General features: G+C 32.5%; 1 non-coding gene across 1 annotated transcript; it reads left to right on the top strand.

Moving 5' to 3' along the window:
* The first annotated feature begins 1,223 nt into the window (after positions 1-1,223).
* On the top strand, positions 1,224-1,330 carry LOC143389423 (U6 spliceosomal RNA). Its single transcript, XR_013090139.1, has one exon. It is a non-coding gene; the product is annotated as a U6 spliceosomal RNA (small nuclear RNA).
* The last annotated feature ends 6,154 nt before the right edge of the window (positions 1,331-7,484 follow it).

Consider the following 7,484-nt stretch of genomic DNA (forward strand, 5'->3'; position numbering starts at 1 on the left):
CAAAATGGCTAGAAGAGAACACTATGATTTGTTACATTTAATTATATTTGAGGCACATTCTTTGATAAAGAAATACAAGTGTCTATGAAATTGCTTAATAGAAAGATTTGAGAAGAAAAAAGATAGAAACAGTGGAAATTTATTGTTTCACTGTTCTGGAAAACAGAAGGTTCAAAGGAGAGTTTTGTTGAAAAAGTTACCTTTATATGGGAAATGAAAGACAGGGCTTTTAAAAAATCTAATAGTACACATTTCCTTCTTTCACTTAAATGAAAATAGCAATGAAAAACATGATGGACATATAATCATCAAATAAGATGGTGCGTGTATCAGCTGACAATGTCTATCATAATCACAAACTGGATGGCTCAATCAGTGGAAATTTATCATTTTATTCTTCTGGAAAACACAAGTCCAAACTTCTAGGGTTGTTTTCTTCTGAACATTGTAAGGAGAGAAAATGTTCCAGCATGCTCCTTGGTGTGTAGGTTGACATTGTCTTCTTGTGTCTCTTTATATCATCTCCCAATGTCAATTTTTGTGTCTACAAGTTTTCCCTTCTTATAAGGACCCAAGACATATTGGAAAAGGTCCTACCTTAATGATCTTACTTTAAATTTATTATCTTCTTAAAGATCCTGTCTTCAAATAATATTTCATTCTAGAGGAGGAGCATGGGAGGATTAGATGAACTCTAGATAGGGCAAAGAGGTGGGAGGGGAAAGAAGGGGGTATGGGGGTAAAAAAGTAGATGGAATGAGATGGATATCATTACCCTAAGTACATGTATGAAGACACTAATGGTGTGAATGTATTTTGACATATGAAAAATAGTGCTCTATATGTGTAATATGAATTGTATTGCATTCTGTTATCATGTGTAACAAATTAGAATAAAATAACTTAAAAGAAAAAATTGTAAAAAAAAAACTCAGATTGCATTCTAAGTTACTGGGAATTGGGATTTCAATATATAAATTACAGGGGAATACAGTCAGCTTATAACCGTTTGTCAAAGTGTTTTTGTGAACAGTAAACTATCAAAAACAAATTAGCATTCACAATACTACATATTCCACTGGGTAACTGTAAGGATCCAAAGGTATTGCTTATGAATACATGATTTCAAGGAAAAAATGTATTCTTAAGTCACTTAGGAATGTGAAAATACATTCATAGGTATGGATTAAGATTATTAAATGTTTTCAAAAGACATTGATCAGGTGCTCACTTTGGCAGCACATATACTAAAATTGGAATGATACAGAGAAGATTAGCATGGCCCCTATGCAAGGATGACATGCAAATTCATGAAGCATTCCATAATTTTTAGCACAGGAATTAAAATCAAGAAACAATGAATGGGATGGATTCAAACTCAAAAGCTTCTTCTCAGCAAAAGAAATAATCAGTTAAGTGAATAGAGAGCCTACAGAATGGGAACAAATTTCTAGAACATGCACATGAGATAGCGCACTAGTCTCTAGGTATTTAAAGAACTCAAAAATCTTAACACCAAAAAACAAACAAACAAACAAAAAAACTCAAATAAGTCAATCAATAAATGGGCCAAGGAAATGAACATACACTTCTCAGAAGATGATATATAATCAATCAACAAATATATGAAAAAATGCTCAACATCTCTAGCAATTAGAGAAATGCAAATCAAAACTAATCTAAGATTTCATCTCACTCCTGTCAGAATGGCAGCTATTAAGAATACAAACAACAATAAGTGTTGGCAAGGATGTGAGGAGAAGGGCACACTCATACATTGCTGGTGGGACTGCAAATTCTTGCAGTCAATATGGAAAGCAGTATGGAAATTCCTCAGAAAATTTGGAATGGAACCACCATTTGACCCAGTTATTCCACCCCCTGTTTTATACCCAAAGGACTTAAAAACAGTGTGCTACAGGGACACAGCCACATCAGTGTTTATGGCAGCACAATTCACAATAACTAAATTGTGGAACCAACCTAGATGCCCTTAAGTAGATTAATGGATAAAGAAAATGTGGTATATATACACAATGGAATATTACTCAGCATTAAAAGAGAATATAATCATGACCTTTGCAGGTAAATGAATGGAGTTGGAGAATATAATGCTAATTGAAAAAAATAAAAAAATCAAATTCCAAATGTCTTCTCTGATACAAGGATCTGTAAACAAGTCAAGGTGGCTCCTGGCATTTTGCCAGAGGGAGTGGTTTGTGAAGTAATGCCAGTGAGCTATTAAGTGTGGAGATTCCTTATTGGTTGACTGCTGTATCTAGTTTATGTTAATTAAGATAAGCTGTGTGTAATGTATATATACCCCTCCTGTCCTACAATAAATGGCTCCCACTACAGCTGTATCAATCTACACAAGTTGCTCTTCATCCCCCCTGTTATTTTGCTGCAGCCGGACTGCGGCACTGAATCATAATGGTGATGCGTGGGGGGCAGAGCATGGGAGGAACAGAGGAACCTTAAATAGGGCAAAGGGGAGAGGAAGGAGAGGAAGGCATGGGAGTAAGAAAGATGGTGGAATGAGATGAACATCATTACCTTAAATACATGTATGAAAACATGAATGGCATGACTTTACTTTGTGTACAACCAAAGACATAAGAAATTGTGCTCTATTTGTGTAATATGAATTGAATTTCATTCTGCTGTCACATATATCAAATTAAAATAAATAAAATTAAAAAGAGGAAAAAAAGCCATGGATTAGGTAGTAAGAAACATTTATGGCTTTTGCCTAAATTTCAAAAAAAGAAATTGTATAATTAAAAGAGATAGCAAAAAGAAGACTCATATTTGAGTACAGGCTAAATATGTTTTATTTGAAATGTTTGAGAGCCTAAATGTGTTAGATGGTTTTGGATTTAGGAATATTCACAAAAACATTATGAGATGTCATGGAGGTGAGACCCAAGTTAAAATATGAAATTCATTTGTGTTTCACATGTCTTAAACACATAACCTGAAGATATTTTATACAACCTTTTATAATGCACCTGCATTTTGACTACAACCTATTACATGAGGCCAAGTGTGGCATTTCCCACTTGTGACATCTTACTGGCAATCAAAGTGGTTCAGATTTGGGTAAATGTCAGATTTCAGGTTTTGTTTTTTTTTTAATTAGGCATGTGCAAACTGAAGTATATGGAGGACAGCTGGAGTGAAAGATACAGAAGACTAGAATTAGAAGACAGAACCTAGGAAAAGATATGTCTAATGTGGAGAATATTATATTGTATTTTGTATATTGTACTATATTGTATTAGTACGTATAAAAATAATTTATTTTGTGTTATGTTGCCCCACTTTGTTCCTGAGCAAAATTAATGCCCAAAATCTTCATTTTGTTTTCAGTATGGTCAAATTTTGGAAAATTAGATTTATTAATCAGGATTTTCCAGGGAAACAGGCCAGTGAAATAGAAGAGACAGAGAAATAATAGAGAATGAATCTTCTTATAAGGAATTGACCCACATGGTTATGGAAGCAGAGAGGTTTCATGACCTGCCATCTACTACGTGGAGACACAGGAAAACATTTTCATAGTTCTAAGGTTTGAGAACTAGAAAACTGATGGTGTAGACTCCAGTTTGAACCTAAAACCTAAGAACCAGGAGCACAGAGGGTAGGAGAAGACTGACATCCTAGCTAGAGCAGTTAAAAAAAGAGTGAATTTAATTTTCCTTGGCCTTTTTATTCAGTTTGGGCCCTCAAGGGATCAGATGGGGAGGGCCATTTGTTTTCCTCAGTTCAATTCCTGTGATGAGCTCTGTCAGAAACACTATCACAGACCCATCTCCAAATAATACTCAACAACTTTTCTGGGTATTCCATGGTCTAATTAAGTTGAGGAAGAAGATTAATCATCATAGCTGGTGAAAGTGCTAAATAGTTCAACATTATTATGAAGATGTTCAGTGTTATAAGATAAAAAGTGAAGTTCCTAGTCATGGACCATGGAGATAGATTTAAAAACAAAATATCTGCTCATTTCTATTAAAATTGAGCTATCAGAGTTGTACACCATCTAAGATTTATACACTGTAACTTTTGAGTTATCACTTTTCCCCCAGATAGTTATCAGTGTCAAAAACAATTATAGTCAATTTTCTAAAGACTCTAAATTTTAGGTTTGGGTCTTAAAAATATGTATGATTGCCTCTTCATTTCACCAAATTTAGTTTTGCCTAATATTTCTTTCAGCTCAAATTCCTTTCTTTCTATTTTCTTAACCCTCTAAAATAGACCCTTGTCCACTCAAACAATTTTTCTTATGTCTTAGCTTTTCACTATGCCTGTATTCTGTTTTAAAATAATTCATCTCTTTCATTGTGAAAAGCTGCATTCACTTTTAAATGTTTTTCAAGTAATTAATAGTACAGCAGGGCTCACAATTAAAACAAATAAAAACTGATATTTCTTTGCATGTGGGAAAATAAACAAACAGGTAACCATTAGTTCTCTCAACAAATATTTGTCATTTTATAAAGGCAGTCACTTGCTAATGATTAATATTTTAATTCTCCTACATTAAGCTTTATAGTGCTATTTTTTAAATTTAATAACTATGTTTTAATTGAAATCTTGAAAAATTAAGTACTTAGCTTATTTTACCAACTCCCTCCTATTTCTTCTCTCATTTCTTTCTGGTAGAGTTGGCTGTATTTTCATGTCTTAATTGGAAAACATTGTATTTAAATAATATGCACGGTATAATCATTTTTGTATTTCTTCAACAGTTGACATTACCATTTGATTCTCAACTTTGAAGTATACAATAGCAATATCTACTTTTCTTTCCTTCATTGCTTAAAAAAAATAAATTCAATCTTATTTGCATGTACCTTTACATCTTCAGTATTTATTTGTTACTAAAATTACCCAGGTTTATACATTCATTCAAAAAGCTGAAGATCAATAAATGTATTTGTTTTATTATGACTATTCAGTATTTCAAAATACTGCAATTCATTTTCTTTAATGTAATTTTTAAAAATTTTCCTGTGGTTCCTGTTGCATTATTTCTACATTCTCTCATCTTCTCTGGAACTTTTAAGCATCTTTCCTTTATTATTCTCTTTATTATATGAGAAATAAAGGATTACAAATTTGAATTGGCTAACACTGGAAACCACGAGAAGTTAAGTGGCTGCTGCCCTGTACAAGCTGAAATATAAAGGGAGCTTAAATGACAATAGAGGCAGTAGGATCAGTTCAAATCCATCATTATTATGAGTAAAATAGAAGCATATGCCCTCCACAGAGTGTGTCAGTAGCATTATTTTGCATAGAAAGTATTGCAAAATAACATATTTTCTATCATGCAAGTTCAAAGTTTAGAGATCATAAACCACTTAAGTCATAGATATTTTACAGTTGACAAATGTGATAAGCGCACACACATAAACACACCTATATACACACTAATTCAATAGTTGTGAGTGTTGTGTCTCATTTCTATTGTATTTTTCATAGCTACACTAAGATTTTTTACTAGATTTTTTAAAAAGTTGTGGGGATTAAAAACTCACTGAATTATAGGAAAGTGAGTGCTTTTCATAGTACGTATTCTTAATAGACAATAACTAATTGGGGCATGTATGTGTTGAGGATGTAGTGGTTAGTATTTGTAAAGGATGACCTTGACATGGTTTGTGAGGCTTCCAAAGCAATTACTGGAGAAACTGAGATGGAAAACAATGGCAAAGGCAGGGAGAACTGCTTGAATTAGTTCAAATCACATTGCTCAGCAGCATTTGATGACAGTTAACTTTTAATGAGGGAAGACACAAGGTAATTAAATCTTGACATACAATTATGAAAGAAAATATCAGGTAACAATCTTGGTATGCAATATAAAAGAAGAAAAGACATTTTTTTTCTCAAAACTTGCATGATGCTTTGTCATCTGAAACTATTCTTTATGAGTGCAGGGTGAAGATCAAGGAGGTATCTCAACTCCATCAATCCTTTGGACAGTTACAAATGACCTTTCGCTTTCCATAAGACATTCAATATTCTGAATTGCAGGGCTACATTTTTCTGTGTTTAGAAAATGGCAAAATTGAAACCTTTCCTATTGCAGGAGGCTCACTTTTGTTGAGTCTTGGGCCTTCTGTTCATTCCCAAAGGTTGTTGAGGTTATGATCTCATTTGCATTAACTACATATACTGGAGAAAAATGCCAATTTTATACTGTGTGTCAGAAAGAACTTGTATGATAACTGAATAACTTTTACTCCGGCTCTGTTATTATTATTAGAGAGTGTTAATACTTCTTCTAAAATACTCTTATGATGTTTAACTATGAGAAGTAATCCATGAGTTTTGCATTTACATTAACAGCTTATGTGGAAGATGCTAGCAAGATTTTAATTCCCGACTTTCTCTTGTTTGATATTCCTTAAAATTAAGTACTTAGCTTATTTTTAGTAATAATTAAAATACAGGAGAAAACAGTCAATTCAGAACTAGGATTATTCTTTGCTGTAACAAATGATGATTTTTACTTTTTCTTAGTTTTCCATATAAAAGGGCATGGTAATCAAGTTGTCACCAACTTATGAAATATGTAGCGAAACTGATACTGGCTAAAATTACACTTATAGTTACGATAATACAAGATGTATACCATATTTATGAATAAATGCCCTGTGATATGTATTTGCAAAGCTTATAAGCATTAAAAATGCATCTGGCCCCAGTTCAAAGAGTAAGGAATTATCTTTTTCACTTATTTATTTAATATGAAAACATTGAGTCTCTGTTATGTGTTAGAGAGTACTCTATACACTTAGAATACAATCTGGGAACAAGTTGGAAAATATCCTTGTCTTTGTGAATTTTCCATGGGGGATAGATAAATAATCATGCAAGTAAATAAATAAATAAATATAAATAGTTGTTAATCCCTTGGAAAAATGAGAGAGTGATGGCATAAGCAGTGATATGTTGGAGCAGCGAGTGCATTTTCTAGTGTGGTAAGGCAAACTTTGAATAAAGTGTGTATTTTTTGCCTATGAGGCAACCAGAATTGAGAAACAAATATATGTCATTTAGTGAGTAATTGATTGAGGTTTTGGTCAGTGATTGCATTCTTCCCAAAGCCATTTCCCCAGCTGTAGCAATCATACTGATTTTTACTTCATTTCATTATTTATTCTTCTAAAAAGGAAAGGTAGTAAGTATTGCATCAGAAACTAATCTTGCAGAGATTACGGTATATACTTACCACTTTAAATTTGTTATACTGACTGCAATACAACTATAAATAAATCATTATTTTCCTTGGGATCATTTTCTAAGCTTAATTTTGAAAGAAATTAATATTATATATAAGCCATTTTCATTTCCTAAAAGTTGACTTTATGTTTTTTGAGCACTATAAAATCTGGTACAAAATTATTATAAAATTATTCAAAATTTTATCATATATTGTTCAAAGAATCTTATGGTTTGGAAGTAAG

This window comes from Callospermophilus lateralis, unplaced genomic scaffold (genome assembly GCF_048772815.1).
Source record: "Callospermophilus lateralis isolate mCalLat2 unplaced genomic scaffold, mCalLat2.hap1 Scaffold_73, whole genome shotgun sequence".
NCBI classification, from domain to species: Eukaryota; Metazoa; Chordata; class Mammalia; order Rodentia; family Sciuridae; genus Callospermophilus; species Callospermophilus lateralis.